The sequence below is a fragment of the Dipodomys merriami genome, unplaced genomic scaffold, assembly GCF_024711535.1.
Source record: "Dipodomys merriami isolate MVZ:Mamm:240054 unplaced genomic scaffold, mDipMer1.0.p SCAF_407, whole genome shotgun sequence".
Lineage (NCBI taxonomy): Eukaryota > Metazoa > Chordata > Mammalia > Rodentia > Heteromyidae > Dipodomys > Dipodomys merriami.
Window position 1 is genome coordinate 330,498 of NW_027205682.1, and position 16,226 is coordinate 346,723.

The 16,226-nt window shown below is 40.2% G+C and overlaps 1 non-coding gene across 1 annotated transcript; it reads left to right on the plus strand.

The window, feature by feature from the left end:
* Positions 1–10,258: 10,258 nt before the first annotated feature.
* LOC138806757 (U6 spliceosomal RNA) lies at positions 10,259–10,365 on the plus strand. The gene has a single exon (XR_011365976.1). It is a non-coding gene; the product is annotated as a U6 spliceosomal RNA (small nuclear RNA).
* Positions 10,366–16,226: the final 5,861 nt, after the last annotated feature.

The following is a 16,226-nucleotide window of genomic DNA, read 5'->3' on the forward strand; positions in this document are numbered from 1 at the left end:
TTTCTCTGACTATATCAAGACTGGGCTGGGTGCTCTTCTTTTCATTTTCATTTTATTGTATTGTAAAAGTGCAGCACAAAGGAGTTATAGTTACACGTGTAAAGTAATGAGTACATTTATTGTTGAACATCATTACCCTCTCCTTTCCTTATCTCCTACTATCCCTTCCCACTCCCACCTTGAAGTTGTCAAGTTCATTTCCAACATACTGTCACCCCTTTAATCCTATCACTTTTGGTTAAATCCACTATTTGAATTAATCTGGAGTGCAACTTCCAACCATGGTGTAATTGCTGTAGCTTAGAAATCCTATCAGAAGCTACTCTCTGATTGGTTCATATGCGATACTCTGTGTGGGGTTGGGTTATAAAGATGCCAGTGAGCCATCTTGCTCTCCATGAGCCAGTGCTCCCAGCTCATTCATTTCCTATGGAACCGACATCTCCATGTCCTCCCTGCAGAACCTCTTGAGCCACACTGGCAGGCTAGGCCATTTGAGATGAGGGCTCTATCCTGCCTCTCTGGAGAGCTACCAATGTTCAGTGTGGGTGGAAGAGCCAGGATGTCTGAGCTTTTCAATTCAATCATTGCTCTAGAACCCCATCATGGCACTTTTGCGGTACACGTGTCCTATGCACACTCCATCAGGAATCTGGAGTAAATTCAGCCTAAAAAACCTGGAACAAGATCTTGTTTTTACAACTAAATGGTGTGAGCATACCTCCATGTCTTGGGGCAGTCCTTGACTGTAATTTACTGTGCAAGCAATAAGTTGGTTTACAAAAGAAAGAAATTAAGTAGATGTCATTTCTGAGGTCCCAAAATAACAAAAAGCAAGGGCTGGGAAGGTGGCTCAGTGGTAGAGCACTTGCCTTGCATGCCTGAGGCCCTGGGTTCGATTCCTCAGCACCACATAAGCAAAAAGAAAAAAAAAGGAAAAAAAATAAAGAGTATTACTTGTGCCTAGAATCCAAGCTACTCAACAAGTTAGAGATCAATGGATCACAGATCAAAATGATCCTGAACAGGAAACTCATCTCCAGTGAATCAGAAGAAATCCAGAAGCGGAACTGTGGCTCAAAATGGTAAACCACTTGAGTAAGACAGCTTAGGGACAACACTCCAGCTCCAAGTTCAAGCCCAGGATTGATCAAGAAAAGAATAAATCATCCCTCAGGTTGGTGATTCACACCTGTTGATGAGATCTGAGGATCACAGTTCAAAGCCAGTCAACCTAAGAATGACAGATAGTTATCTTCAATTACCCAATGAAAAGTTGGAAGTAGAGTCTGTGGGTCACCTGGTAGAGTGCCAGCCTTGAATGAAAAAAGCTGAGGGTGGACAGTGACCAAGCCATGCATTCAAGTCCCATTCCTGGCACACAACACAGACACACAGTAGAAGCAAAAGAGAAACAGAAAGAAAAATAACCATCTCACTTTCTAAGAGACTGAGAATGTTTATTGACTGAATAAATAAGCAATGTATACATGGGTTCTGCTATGTGCACATGATTTATAACGAGCTAAACTTAAATAGCTTCTTGAGATTGGAACATCAGTAAAATACTATTTCTCATTTTAAAAATCAGATGATGAGCAACATGTCAGCTGTATGCAGTGTAATGAACACCATGGGAACTCTCATAGTCCATGGGAAGGGCAATGCACACCCATCCTAAATACCAGAAATAACCTAACACATGTAAGTAAAAATATCTAAAGCTGTTGATCACAGGAGACTCATGACTATAAACCTGATGTCTGCGGATTGAGCCTTGAAACCAGCCTCAGAATAAAATTCCATAAGATTCTTATCCCCTAATAATCACCACAAATGTGGGAAATAGAATTAGAGATGTGGTTCAACTGGTAGAGCAGTAGCCTTGGGAAAAGCTCAGGAACAGCCCTGAGGCAATGAGTTCAAGCCTTAAAATTGGAGGTTTGTGATGTATAGAAATTAATATAGTGTGTATACATGTGTAAAATGCACACATATGTGTCAGTTGTGGGGCGTGAACTTAACCTGAGCACTGTCCTGCAGCTCTTAAGCTCAAGGCTATTGCTCTACCACTTGAGCCACAATGCCACTTCTGATTTTCTGGTGGTTTATAGGAAATAGGATGTCTCACAGAGTTTTCTGTGTTGGCTGGCTTTGAACCATGATCCTCAGATCTCAGCCTCCTGAGTAGGATTATAGGTGTGTGCCACCAGCACCTGGCAAAATTCACTTTTAAGAATTGCTCTTAGGGACTGGGAAGGTGGCTTGGTGGTAGAGTGCTTGTCTTGCATGCATGAGGCCCTGGGTTCGATACCTCAGCACCACATAAATAAAAAGAAAAAAGCCGGAAGTGGTGCTGTGGCTCAAGTGTAGAGCGCTAGCCTTGAGCTGAAGAGCTGAGGGACAGCGCCCAGGCCCAGCATTCAGGCCCCACGACCAGAACCCCCCCCCCAAAAAAAAAGAATTGCTCTTAGATGTAATAGGGTTGTGGGGGTATTTCATTAAGTCACTATTCATTTGAGGATGGCAGTGAACTCATTTCAAATAACAGTAAACCAATTGTGATGGAGTAGGCTTATAATTTTAATTGAAGAGGTGAAGTCAGGAAGTTCGCTAGTTTGAGAGCAACCCAACCTACATACTAAGATCCTGCCTCCAAACTAAGTTTCTGTTTGTGTGCATATATGGATGTTTGTATATATCCACACATTCAAGCATGCATGCATACATGTGCACATAGATAAAATACTGCTAGGTTATTGTAAAGAATGCTCATAGCAATGGTGAGCCAGGGAATGTGCTTAGTATCCTCTTTATATATACATACTGGTCCACATAGAAGTAGACATATTTTTGTAAAGCTGAGCACTTGAAATTTCATCTTGTTTTATGCTGCAACAGACATAAAAGTAAAGAAACAGCCAAAGGTGGTGTTTGCCTCTAAGTCTAGATATTCATGAACTGAGATGTGAAGATCAAGGAATAGAGCCACCGAGACAGAAAAGCCTACAAGACTAGCTCCAATTAGCCACCAAAAAAGCCGAGTTGTGGCCATGGGATAAGAGGTAGTGAGTTCTGAGCAAGGAAATTCAACAAGCACAAAATCTGAGTTTATAAAACAAGGTAGAAGCTGAGTTGTGGCACAAGGATTAGAGCACTAGCCTTGAGGAAAAAAAGCTCAGAAAGCCCTCAAGCCCTGAATTCACCTGCAGGCCACACAAATGCACACAAAATTGTTCAACCATATTAAAAACGTTACTGTCTACTACTCTAGAGATGGGGATGGTGGCTCAGGAGTAAAGCACGTGCTCTACATGGGTGAGGCCCAAGGTTTGAACCTTAACTACTACAAACATTAAGAAACTGGCCTTGGGGCTGGGTGGGTGGCTCAGTGGTAGAGCACTTGCCTTGCATGCATGAGGCCCTGGGTTTGATTCCTTAGCACCACATAAGCAAAAAGAAAAAAGCCGGAAGTGGTGCTGTGGCTCAAGTGGTAGAGCACTAGCCTTGAGCTGAAGAGCTGAGGGACAGTGCCCAGGCCCAGAGTTCAGGCCCCTGACCAGACCCAAAAACACCGGCCAAAACTTTATATGTGCATTCTAACTTAAATGTTTGTTACCAAAGGTTTGATGTGGAGACTTCATCTGATGTTGTGGAAGTTGGTTGGGCTCATGGTCTATGCCAGAACTCAAAGTGGAAGGTACAGGAAAGAAAAATTTGGTAAGGAGCCAGCTGAGTAGAAGAGGGCTCTGGCAAAGTCTTCATGCAACCGGCCAACCAGGCAAGCCCCTTGGGACAGGAGTGAGAAGCCCAGAGCAGGGTATGTGCTACCCCTCAGTCCACCAGCACAGCACGGCACCTGCAGCATGGGCCAAGGTGCACACGTGTTTCCTGCAGGGCTGAATGTTGACACAGGGACCTGTCAGAGCAGTCAGTGGCCTAATGTAATAGTCTTGTCCTATGTAGATAAGACAATTGCTTGTGGACTAGAAGAATTGGTAGTAAAACATTGTTAGATGAAGTAGTAAAAATTCTTCAGGATCTGTGTGAATGTGTGTGTCCTAAGAAGAAAAGAAATTGAAAAGGAATTCTATGATAACTCAAATGACAAGTGTGGGACTTGAGTGCACAGCAAAATAGATCCATTACGATCACAACAAATAGGTGAAAAGGAAGGGTTTCCTTCATTTATTTTTACCAACCCTTACAAATCCTTTTGTGTTCAAAATAATAAAGGCAGAAATGTTTCTGTTGATGTTTACTGTTGTACAACAGCTAGTTTATAAGTGACAGCAGAAGCATAGGGTCTCTTCTGTATGCAGCCCCTGAACTCTCTGGAAATGAGGACAATACTATTGAAAGTGAAATTATGTCACTTGTAAGTTTGTCTTTTAAATTGCAGGGGAAGCATTGACTAATTTAAATGAGCAGACTTTTTGTTTTGCTGGTCCTCTGGTTTGAACTCAGGATATAGGTGCTTTCCCTGAGCTGCTTTTGCTCAAGGGTAGCACTCTACCACTTGAGCCACAGCACCACTTCTGGCTTTTCCTGTGTATGAGAATCTGAGGAATAGAACCCAGTTCCTCATTCATGCAATGCAAGCACTGTACCACTTAGCTACCTTCCCTGTCCTATAAGCAGACTTTTTATGTTAAAAGAAGAAAGAATAGGGGCTGGGAAGGTGGCTCAGTGGTAGAGCACTTGCTTTGCATGCCTGAGGCCCTGGGTTCGATTCCTCAGCACCACATAAGCAAAATGAAAAAAGCCAGAAGTGGCGCTGTGGCTCAAGTGGTAGAGCGCTAGCTTTGAGCTGAAGAGCTGAGGGACAACGCCCAGGCCCAGAGTTCAGGCCCCACGACCGTGCCCCCAAAAAAAGAAGAAGAAGAAGAAGAAAGAATAGGTTGGTAGGCAGTATCCACTTTCCATGTGCAAGTCCCAAAGTTCAACCCCCCAAAGTGAAAGGAAGAAAGTAGAAAATGGAATGACAAGAAGTATTCAGTTACAACTCCAAAAAAAAAAAAAAAATAGAAGAACAAAGGCAATGAGCAAGTAATTAGGTTTTTGTTTGGGATTGTTTCTTTTTTCTTTCAGTTGTTAGCTGTGGGGTTTAAACTCAGGGAAGGCCTGGCATATTCCCTCTGCTTTTCACTAAAGGCTGGCATGCTACCATTTCCAGCCAGAATGTCACTTCTAGTTTTCTGGCATTTAATTGGTGATAAGTCACAATGAATTTTCTGCTGATGTGGTGCTGAGGCATAGAAACCAGTGCTTCATGTATGCAAGGCAAGCACTCCACCACTGAGCCACACTCCCAGCCCTACCTCCTTTCTTAAAACAGTGTGGTTGGGGCTGGCTTAGTGATAAAGTGCTTGCCTAGCATGCATGGAGCACTAAGTTTGAAATCTCAGTACCTAATAAACAACAACAGCCCCCAAATACCCTTAGAAGCACTGGTGCTGTAACTCAAATGGTAGAGTGGTAGCCTTCAGCATAATGATATTCAGGGACAGTTCTCAAGCCCTGAGTTCTAGCCTCAGGAATGTCAAACAAGAACAACAACAACACGATGAAATGGTAGATGAAAACAAGAAACCCAATGTCAGCAAGTTTCATTGATAAACACAACACACAAACACTCACACATAGATACACACACACACACAAATACACATTTATTAAACCATATTCACCTCTTTTTCCCTGTCTGCTCACCCTCCCTGCTCCAACTGCTGCCTACATCCACTGGAGAACTTATTCTATGTTTCTGTTGTTTGTGCATTCATAAAAAATTATTGTGAAGATTATATATATACATATATATGAGTGAAAATTGCATAAGCTAGTATGCATTTTTGCACAATTCCACCCAGTTATTAAACCTGGTGTTTATTTCCCTATATCACATTAAAATGTACCACTGTAAGTTATTGATCTCATTGTCTGGGTGCTATCCCTTACCATTTTAACTTAAGGCTCTATCACCATTTCTACTTGTAGATTTTTAGGTGATTAATTGTAGATAAGAGTTTCATTGACTTTTCTGAAAGGACTGGATGAAAACTCAATCCTCAGATCCTAGGTTTACCACCATGAGACACTTGTGTCCAGCACGTTTAAATAGTATTACATGCACTATGTTGTTTGTGGTATTTAGTAGTGGACTTTTGTTTGTTTTTGTGCTGGTCCTTGGCTTGAACTAATGGTCCTAAGCTGTCCCAGAGCTCTTCAGATCAAGGTGAGCACCCTACCACTTGAGCCACAGCACCACTTTTGTTTTTCCTGTGATTAATTGGGGATAAGAGTGTCACTGACTTCCCTGCCCAGGCTGGCTTTGAACTGTGATCTTCAGATCTCAGCCTCCAGACTAGCTACAATTGCAGGCGTGATCCATCAGCATCCGGTTGTACTTCAAAATAATGTATTTACCTATCTATGCAATACAAAATGGGGCTGGGAAGGTGGTTCAGTGGTAGAGTGCTTGCCTTGCATGCATGAGGCTCTGGGTTCGATTCCTCAGGACCACATAAGCAAAAAGAAAAAAAGCCAGAAGTGGTGCTGTGGCTCAAGTGGTAGAGCACTAGCCTTGAGCTGAAGAGCTGAGGGACAGTGTCCAGGCCCAGAGTTCACGCACCATGACCGGACTGCAAAAAAAAAAAAAAAGAGATGAGGATCACTATTTACCTGTATTTGACCTATCGAATATCTAAGCACAATCTTACTTCTGTCTCTTTGTGTCTCTCATTCCATGGATTCCTGTAACCATTTTCTAGCTAGTTTGTGCACTTCAATTTTTTTAACATATTTCTAATGATTTCATTACATTTCTGTGCTGCTACCATGTCTTAATTGTGTTTTGTTACAATTATCAAAAGGGAGCTGGAGCAAGGAATAGTAGTGGTGGTAGAGAGAGGTTTATCCTCCTGAGAACTAAGTTTCAGCCTCTAGAAAAGTGAGAAAACACAAATTCTTCACATCAGGAACACCTGTGTTTCATTATAACTCACTCAGCAGAACTACAAAATGGGCTAAGAGTGAATCAATCCAAGTGGCTTATCACAGTGGTTAATTAAACATAAAGTAAGCACTGAAATCCTTTTGGGGGTTACTAATCAAAATCCAAATGCTTATGACTCTTGCTTTTATCAGCAAAGAAAGTGGAAGTGCAGGCATGGCTCAAGTGGTAGAGTGCTAGCCTTGAACTGAAGGGCTGAGGGACAAGCTCAAACCCAGAGTTCAAACCCCATGAGCGACAGTAAATAAATAAGTGAACAAAAATTAAAAAAAATAAATACCAAACAAAACAAGATTAAGTGCATACAATGAAAACTTTGTATACTGAAAAGATCTATCAACGAAGAAGCAAAAGCATGGTAGGAGAAAATATTTGCATATGTCTTTAAATAGATTCCTAACAAATCTGAATTAGAAAATATAAAGAAAATCCTACAAGTAAAACCCCCACAAAAAAATTTAATTTAAAATGGGAAAAATATTGAAGAGACTTTTCTAAAAAGGACACACGCAAATAGCTGATTAAAATGTAAAAGTAGTATCAATAATCAGGAGACAAATTCAAATCAAAATTGCAATAAAGTATCTATTTTATACATGTTAGTGTGGCCGTAGTTTTAAACAAAACAACAAAAATCCTTCCAAAGTCTAAGAAAAGCTAGGAAAGATGTGACAACAATGTGAACCTTGGTGCATTTCTCTCAGGTATGTAAAACTATCAGAGATGGGACAATGAGTCCTAAAAAGAACTGAATATAGAATTACATAGAAATATCATCTAGTACTACTACACTTGTGCATACCTTTGGGAAAAACAGAGATTTCTATAATTACCGTGAAATACAGCCTAAGAGTCAAGAAAGACAAATACCAAAAAGCAGTCCAAGAGTATTTACAGAGATTAATTGAAGTACTTATAACACACTCACTCCTATACAACAGTCAAAGTTATGTTTGACCACACTATTTCAGCAAATCCATTAAAACTTCATTAGGATAGTCTAATGTTATGTATGAGGCTGTGATGGCTGACCAGATTCTAGCCAACCTTTACCTTCCATGAGAAGTTACCTCCTAGGTGTCATTGAATCACATAAAAAGTGAGGCAACTTTGTCCTTGAATTAAAAAATGAGAAACAAACTAAAGCAAAACTGTACTTAACTTAGAAGGCAAGATTTGATAATCGGATAAATCTCCAAGCCATCTTTAGCTTCTTCAGAAACATGTTCCTGAAGCTGAATCTTTTTTTTTTTCTGTTCTTCAATTTTATACACAGTTAGGTTCATAAAATGGAATGTCAAACAGTGAGAAATAAAAGAATCTCATCAGAGATCCTTTCTTCTTTCTTGCTATTGACCATGAGTAAAGATTCTGGAACCATGGCTTGGAGAGAAGCCAAATGAGAGAGTCAGAAAAGAACCTGTGTGATTTTACCCTAGAAGTTCCTGGTCAGAACATGATAGGTGGGCTGGAAAAGCATAAAGCCTTCTTATGGGAAAAGAAACATTCCTGAATCAAGTAGAGCTTTAAAGTATCCACTAAAGACAAATCCACAGAAGAGTCAAGTCTTAAGTGTTACCAAACAATATTAACAGAAAATACACCCCAAAATGTAGGTGGTATTTCAATATTGTGATTTGCATTTTTTTATGGCTAGGGATGTTGAACATTTCTTCATTTGTCTATTGGCCATCCTTTCCTCTTCAGAGAATTTTCTCTTTAAGACTTTAGCCCACCTATTTATTAGGCAGTTGTTTCTTTGAGGATGTATTGTTGGGGGATTTCATTTTTTGTCTTCCAGGTATATTTTAGATTTATAGAAGTTCCTCAAAAGACTACACATAGAGCTCTCCTGTGATGCAGCAATCCCACTTTTGGGCATTTACCCAAATGATCACAAACAAGAATATCCTAAAGCTACCAGAATGACTACATTTATTGCAACATTATTTATCATAGCTAATATATGGAACTAACCCTGATGCACCTCAGTAGATGAATGGATCAAGAAAATGTGTCACACAATTGAATTCTATGCCTCCATCAGTAAGAATGAAATTGCCCCATTTATTAGGAAATGGAAAAACTTGGAAAAAATTATATTGAGTGAAGTAAGCCAGGCCCAAAGATACATAGGTCCCATAGTTTCCCTTATAATAACTGGTATATGTGTGAGACAAGCAGAAACGGTAAGATAAGTTGATGTTAGGGGAAATAAAACTGAAGATAAGGACACCAATGTTTTTTCTTGCTTCCTATTGTTGCTAATATATATATATATAAGATGATTTCTTTGTTGCTTTGTATGTTTCTACCATGGTATAATCCTTGTTTTCACTGTATTTGATATTGATATAATTTGTGGAGGGGAAGGGAAAAATTGTTTAAATAGAGATATAGGTGTACTCATTCCAACAATGAAAAGTACAAGATGTTATGTTGTAAAATGAATTTTACAAGTTTGGTGGGGGGTGTGGGAGATGGGAGGGCAGGGATGGTAAGAGGAAACAAAGGAGGAGGCAACAATGCTAGATAGGAAGTGTACTCATTACTTTGCTCCTGTAATTGTAGCCCTTGGGTTTGGTATTTTCACAACAACAACAAAAAAAAAGTAAAAAAATGGCTTTGACAAGAAGTATACTCTTTATCTATTTAGAAAATGATGCAGAGGCTGTAACATTTAATAAAGTGATTTAAAAAAATCAGTAATATTAAGTAAGGAGGTCAGGCCTGGCTGGTGCCATATTGGCCACAAGGTAGATGGTTGGGTCTGCCATCTTGTGTTCATGCTCGGGGAAGGAAATGACAACATTCATCACCTGCCTCCCAGATGATGGATGTGCCTGGATCCCTGGAAGCAGGGGTGAGCATTTGGCTGATATGTTACTCAATCTGTTATTCCAGTGCTTGGGACTGGGAGTTTCCTGTGGACCTGCCCCCTGCTCCGGCCCTATTTAGATTGGACCATCAGTGGCACCAGACACCATGCCACATGTCTCTGTGATCCTGTCCTGTGTCCTGTCTCCTGGCTTGTCTCTGGTAATCATGGTGTCCCAATTCCCAATTCAGTGCTGTATTGGTTTGTTGGTATTGTTTTTATTCTTTTTTTTTTTTTCCCTTTCTGGCCTGTTGCCAAGCTGTCTAAGTGTATTTGTGGACAGCAATACTTTGTTACAACGGGCTGCTTGCAGACTGCTACCGGTGTAATAAAGATTCCAGTATTCCATCTTCCAAAATATGGCTTCTGTGCTCACTTCGGCAGTACATTGGCTGAAATTGGAACGATACAGAGAAGATTAGCATGGTCCCTGTTTAAGAATGAAACGCAAATTCGTGAAACATTCCATATTTTTACAAAATAGTGTTCTAAACGTACCAAGAGCCTAATTACATCATTTATACAATAAAAAAATGTGACTTCTGGGATAATTCACCTTACAACAAATATACTGTCTTCATTTACATAAACACAAAGTTGGACCTAAAGTTAGAATTTCTAGAGCCAAGATAGATCCCTCTGTATAGTTACGTATTTAAACGTAGCCTGGATGCATTTAGAAAAAATGTCTGTGTTACATCAGAAAGTGCTTAATTAGTAAACCAAGACCAAGACTCCAGATCCTATATAAGCCAGTCATTCTAGATAAGTCCAGAGCTGTTTGCTTCCATGAAGAGCTCTACTTTCACACTTTCATGAACAAATGTTTTTGTGACAATATGAGGTCTTCACCTCAGGAACTGCTTTAACATACTTGATATTTTCTCTTTTTTTATTTTTATTTTTTATTTTTTATTTTTTGGGTCCGGTCATGGGGCCTGAACTCTGGGCCTGGGCGTTGTCCCTCTGCTCTTCAGCTCAAGGCTAGCGCTCTACCACTTGAGCCACAGTGCCACTTCCGGCTTTTTTCTTTTTGCTTATGTGGTGCTGAGGAATCGAAGCCAGGGCCTCAGGCATGCAAGGCAAGCGCTCTACCACTGAGCCACCTTCCCAGCCCTATTTTCTCTTTTTTTAAAGCAACACTATCACTCTACCACTTGTGCCACATCTTGATTTTTGGTGGTTAAGTAGAGATATTTCTACTGTCTTTTCTGCCAGAGCTGGCTTCAAAGGAGATTCTCTCATCTTGGCCTCCATAAAAGCTAGGAATCAAAGCATGAGCCCTGTGGGCTTTTCTGAAGAAATCTTCTCTCTCTGGGAACAAGAGGTTTCATTGAGTACTTCACCTCAGGCTTCCTGTGCCTTCAACAATTTCAGTATTTGTTTTTATTGTTCAAAGAGAATCCTTAAATCCTGGCCACGATTCCATTTACAAGATAAGGACAGTGGACTTCACATTGCCAGATTTAGCTAGGTTGCTAGCTTAACTCCTTCCCTCACAGTGTTCACCCTTCTGGTGGTCTATACAGGCCTAGTACAAAAATGGAGGGATTGGGAGGCACTTGTGCCCTTGGCCTTCCTACTTGTGGCACACATACACACACACACACACACACACACACACACACACACACACACACACACACACACACACACACACACACACAGAGGCATATACCAGGCATTTGGAAATAGCTCATTCTCCCATGTTTACACACTGGATGCTTTCTGAGAAGGGATGGTTCACAGAGTGGAGTCCTTTTACCTAGGCTTGTCATATAGCTGAAAGTAAAAGGTGGGAACCAAAATACCTCATTCATTCAACATAGGTCTGATGATAACATTTAATTATTGCTTTAATCATTTTTATTACTATCACTTGGCTAATACTTTTGGTTGAGCTCAAAATTTAAGGGACTTACTGCTCACTTAATGTAAGACCAGCAATTAAAAACTAGCCAGTTACATTCCCTCAAGTGTGGAATCTTAGCTACTCAGGAAGCTAAATTAGAACGGTAATATTTGTAGGCCATCCTGTGCAAAACCTTCATGAAAATGGTATCTTAATCAATAAAAGGGTAGATCTGGTGATATGTGCCTATCTTGTTTGCTCCATGTGACATGTAATTATAAAAATTAGTGTAGAAATGCCCAGGCAGAGAAGCAAGACTGTAAGGTGAAAATTGAGTGGTACAAAAGGGCATCTGGCATGGAAGGTAAAGGAAGACTTACAAATTTTCCCCCTGAATTCAACCTGAGGACTACTAATATGACCTGTGCAAACAATACATTCTTCTAAATACTTAGTAGAAGAATTTGGATGTGGTTTACAGAATGATAGGTAAACAGTCCTTTACCAAGTGATTGCAAAAGGACTTTTGCATATGTCTATATGATGTTATAAATTTTATGTCCTATTCTGTGGAAACCATGATTCCTGCTAGAATCAAGGAGTTTAGATCTACTGATCTAACAGGGCACTGGTGGTACACATCTGAATTCTTAGTTGCTCAAGAGTATGAGTTTTAAGGATAACAATTGAAAGGCAAACTAGGTAGAAAATGCTGTGAAGGTGTTAGCGCCAATTATCACCAAATTTCCCACAAGTAGTGCTGTGAATCAAGTTGATAGACTATCATTACCTTTGTTCATTTATTTAAAAAGCTCAGGGACAGTACCCAGGCCTGAGTAGAAAAACTCCAAAGCCAGGGAAGATATTTTTTAAAATGGGCTCTTTGTCCCTTGTGCAGAAAAGTTATCATTCCTGTGTAAGCCTAATGTACTCCATAGGGTATAGTCATTGTCCCTCAATTGAACTTGATATTGAAATGTCTTATAAGCCAGGGTAATGATAGATTGTCATGAATATTTGGGTATCTTTTGTCATGTGAATGGACGTGCATATACCTTTATGTTTCTGACTAGTTCATAGGTCCTTGCAGAGGTTCAAGTTACTGTGTAGGACAATGTGGTCCATGTCTGTATGGAGTGGAATGAGACCTTCAATGAAAGATCTCAACATATAAAATGTGGCCAAATATTTCAGTATACTTGAAACAGTATCATAAGAAATGAAGGAGGCAAATAGTGTTGATTTAAGATCCTAGAATACCAATATATCTGAACGAGAAGACTGTGGTCTTGTACTAGGTGCACATAGATGCAGGAGAAATACTCTTTTCAGTCTGATCTGTCAGATGTATTTAAGCATTTTTGTTGTTTTTCCCTTTCTGATTGCACTTTATTTCAAGGCCACTCCAAGGGGTGAGTGACAGGATATTTAGTTTCAGCTCATTCTACAAGCTCCTATGTCCTGAGAAGAGAAGTGGTGAACCATGACTTGGGTACATATTCACCCTAGACCCAATCACTAAGAGTGGGTTAAGTTATATAATTTTTCAGAATGTCAAGGGTCCTACCACAACTTTCATCCTGTAGTAATTTCCAAAGTTAGGCCTTAGAAGAGTTCAGCTTTTGTATGAAGATTTCAGCTCTAAATTAGATTATTTTCAACAGCCATCTATTGAATGTTACTGGATAAAGTGTACAAATAAAATCATATTTATGTTATAGAAAATTGTGTTATCATCATCAGGGTCAGTTAATATGACCCAAAGTCATGACCCTGAAGAGTCTGCTCTCCAGAGATCTAAGTATTTATCCAAGAACCTCCAGTTCCCAAGCAATCTTGACCCCAATGAGAGAGCAGGATGTCAGGTGAAACTTTTTTCTTCCTCAGGTTAACCTGGAATGATGCACCTCAGAGTGACTGGAAGGGACAGAAGCTGGGATACTGAGCACAGTGGATACTGAACAAGGCTATCATAGGATTTTCACTAGACCCTCAGGGACCACCCAAGACTCCCTTGCATTACCTTGAACACTTATATCTTTATGATTCTCAAATTCTAGGTCATTTTTCCTCCCAGAATTAGGTTAACATTAAGTGTACATTTTTTTGTTCCATCAATGAATATTGAATTTCTTTTAAATTTTATTCTTTAAGTTTTCTGGATCACTTACACCCTTGTATGAAGTTCTTGTTATAGAAGTCTCAGTACTTTGAGTACATGACTACCTGGAGCATCCACAGTCAACCATCTTTTGCCTCACTTGTATATGAAGTCTGAGCAAATCCCAGCCAAAACATTCTAACTTAAATATTTCTTACAAAAAGTTTGATGTGGAGACTTTAATCTGGTGTGGTGGAAGTTGGTTGGGCTCATGGTCTAGGCTAGAACTCAAAATGGAAGGTACAGAAAAAGAAAAGTTTGGTAAGGAACCAGCTGAGGAGAGGAGGGCAGTGCCAAAGTCTTCATGCAAGAGACCAGTCTGGCAAGCCCCTTGGGACAGGAGTGAGAAGCCCAGAGCAGGGCCTGTGCTACCCATCAGTCCATCACCACTACAGCATGGCACCTGCAGCATGGGCCAAGTTGTGCATATGTTTCTTACAGGGCTGACTGTGGACACAGTGACCTGTAAGACAAGTCAGTGGCCTAATGTAATAGTCTTGTCCTATGTAGATGATACAATTGCTTGTGGACAAGAAGCATTCATAATAAAACAATTGTTAGGTGTACTCGTATAAATTCTTCAGGACGTGTGTGTTTGTGTGTGTCCTAAGAAGAAAACAAATTGAAAAGTAGTTCAGAGAGAACTCAAATGACAAGAATGTGGGACTTGAGTGCACAGCAAGATAGATCCATTACAATCACAACAAATAAGTGAAAAGGAATGGTTTTCTTCAATTATTTTTACCTACCCTTACAAATCCCATTGTGTTCAAAATAATAAGGGCAGAAATGTATCTGTTGATGCTTACTGTTGTACGACAGCTAGTTTATAAGTGACAGCAGAGGCATAAGGTCTGTTCTGTGAGTGTCCCCTGCAATCACTGGAAAGACAGTACTATTGGAAGTGAACTAAAGCCACTTATTGCAGAGGAAGCATTTACTAATTTCAATGAGCAGACTTTTTGTTTTGCTTGTCCTCGGGCTCGATCTCAGGGCCCAGGTGCTGTCCCTGAGCTGCTTTTGCTCAAGGGTAGCACTCTACCACTTGAGCCACAGCACCACTTCTGGCTTTTTCTGGGTATGTGAACCTGAGGTATAGAACCCAGCTCCTCATTCATGTGATGCAAGCACTGTACCACTTAGCCACCTTCCCTGTCCTATAAGCTGACTTTTTATGTTAAAAGAAGAAAGAATGTGTTGGTATGTACTATCCACCTTCCATGTGCAATTCCCAAGGTTCAGTCCCCCAAAGTGAAAGGAAGAAAGTAGAAAATGGGATGACATGAAGTATTCAGTTACAACTACAAAGAAAAATAGAAGAACAAAGGCAATGAGCAAGTAATTAGGTTTTTGTTTGTTTGGGACCATTTGTTTTTTCTTTCAATTGTTGTGTGAGAACTTTAAACTCAGGGAGGGCCTGACATATTCCCTAAGCTTTTCACTAAAGGCTGGCATGCTACCACTTCCAGCCACAACGGCACTTCTAGTCTTTTGGCATTTAATTGGTGATATGTCACAATGAATTTTCAGCTGATGTGCTGCTGAGGAATGAAAACCAGTGCCTGATGAATGTAAGGGAAACACACTACCACTGAGCCACACTCCCAGCCCCGCCCCCTTTCTTAAAATAGTGTGGTTGGGGCTGGCAATACGGCTTAGTGATAAAGTGCTTGCCTAGCATACATGGAAAACTGGGTTTGATTTCTCAGTATCTAATAAACAACAACAACCACCAAACACCCCTAGAGGTGGTGCTGTAGCTCACGTGGGAGAGTGGAGGTCTTCAGCATAACAAAATTCAGGAACAGTTCTTAAGCCCTGAGTTTAAGCCCCAGGAATATCAAACAACATCATCAACAACAACAACAAATGAGTAAATGAAGACAAAAAAACCAATGTCAGCAAGTTTCATTGATAAACATAACACACACACACACACACACACACACACACACACACACACCCCTACACAAACACACTTTTTAAAAACCATATTCACCTCCTTTACCCTGTCTGCTCACCCTCCCTGTTCCAACTGCTACCTACATCCACAGGAGCACTTATTCTATGTTTCTGTTGTTTTTTCATTCTTAAAAATTTTTTCTGAAGATTTTATACACACACACACACACACACACACGTATCGATATATATATATATGGGTTAAAATTACATGAGCCAGTATGCATTTTTGCACAATTCCACCCACTTACTAAAACTGGCATTTATTTCCATATATCACATTAAAAGTACCAATATTAGGTATTGATCTCATTGTCTGGGTGGTATCTCTGACCATTTTATCTTAAGGCTCTTTCACTCT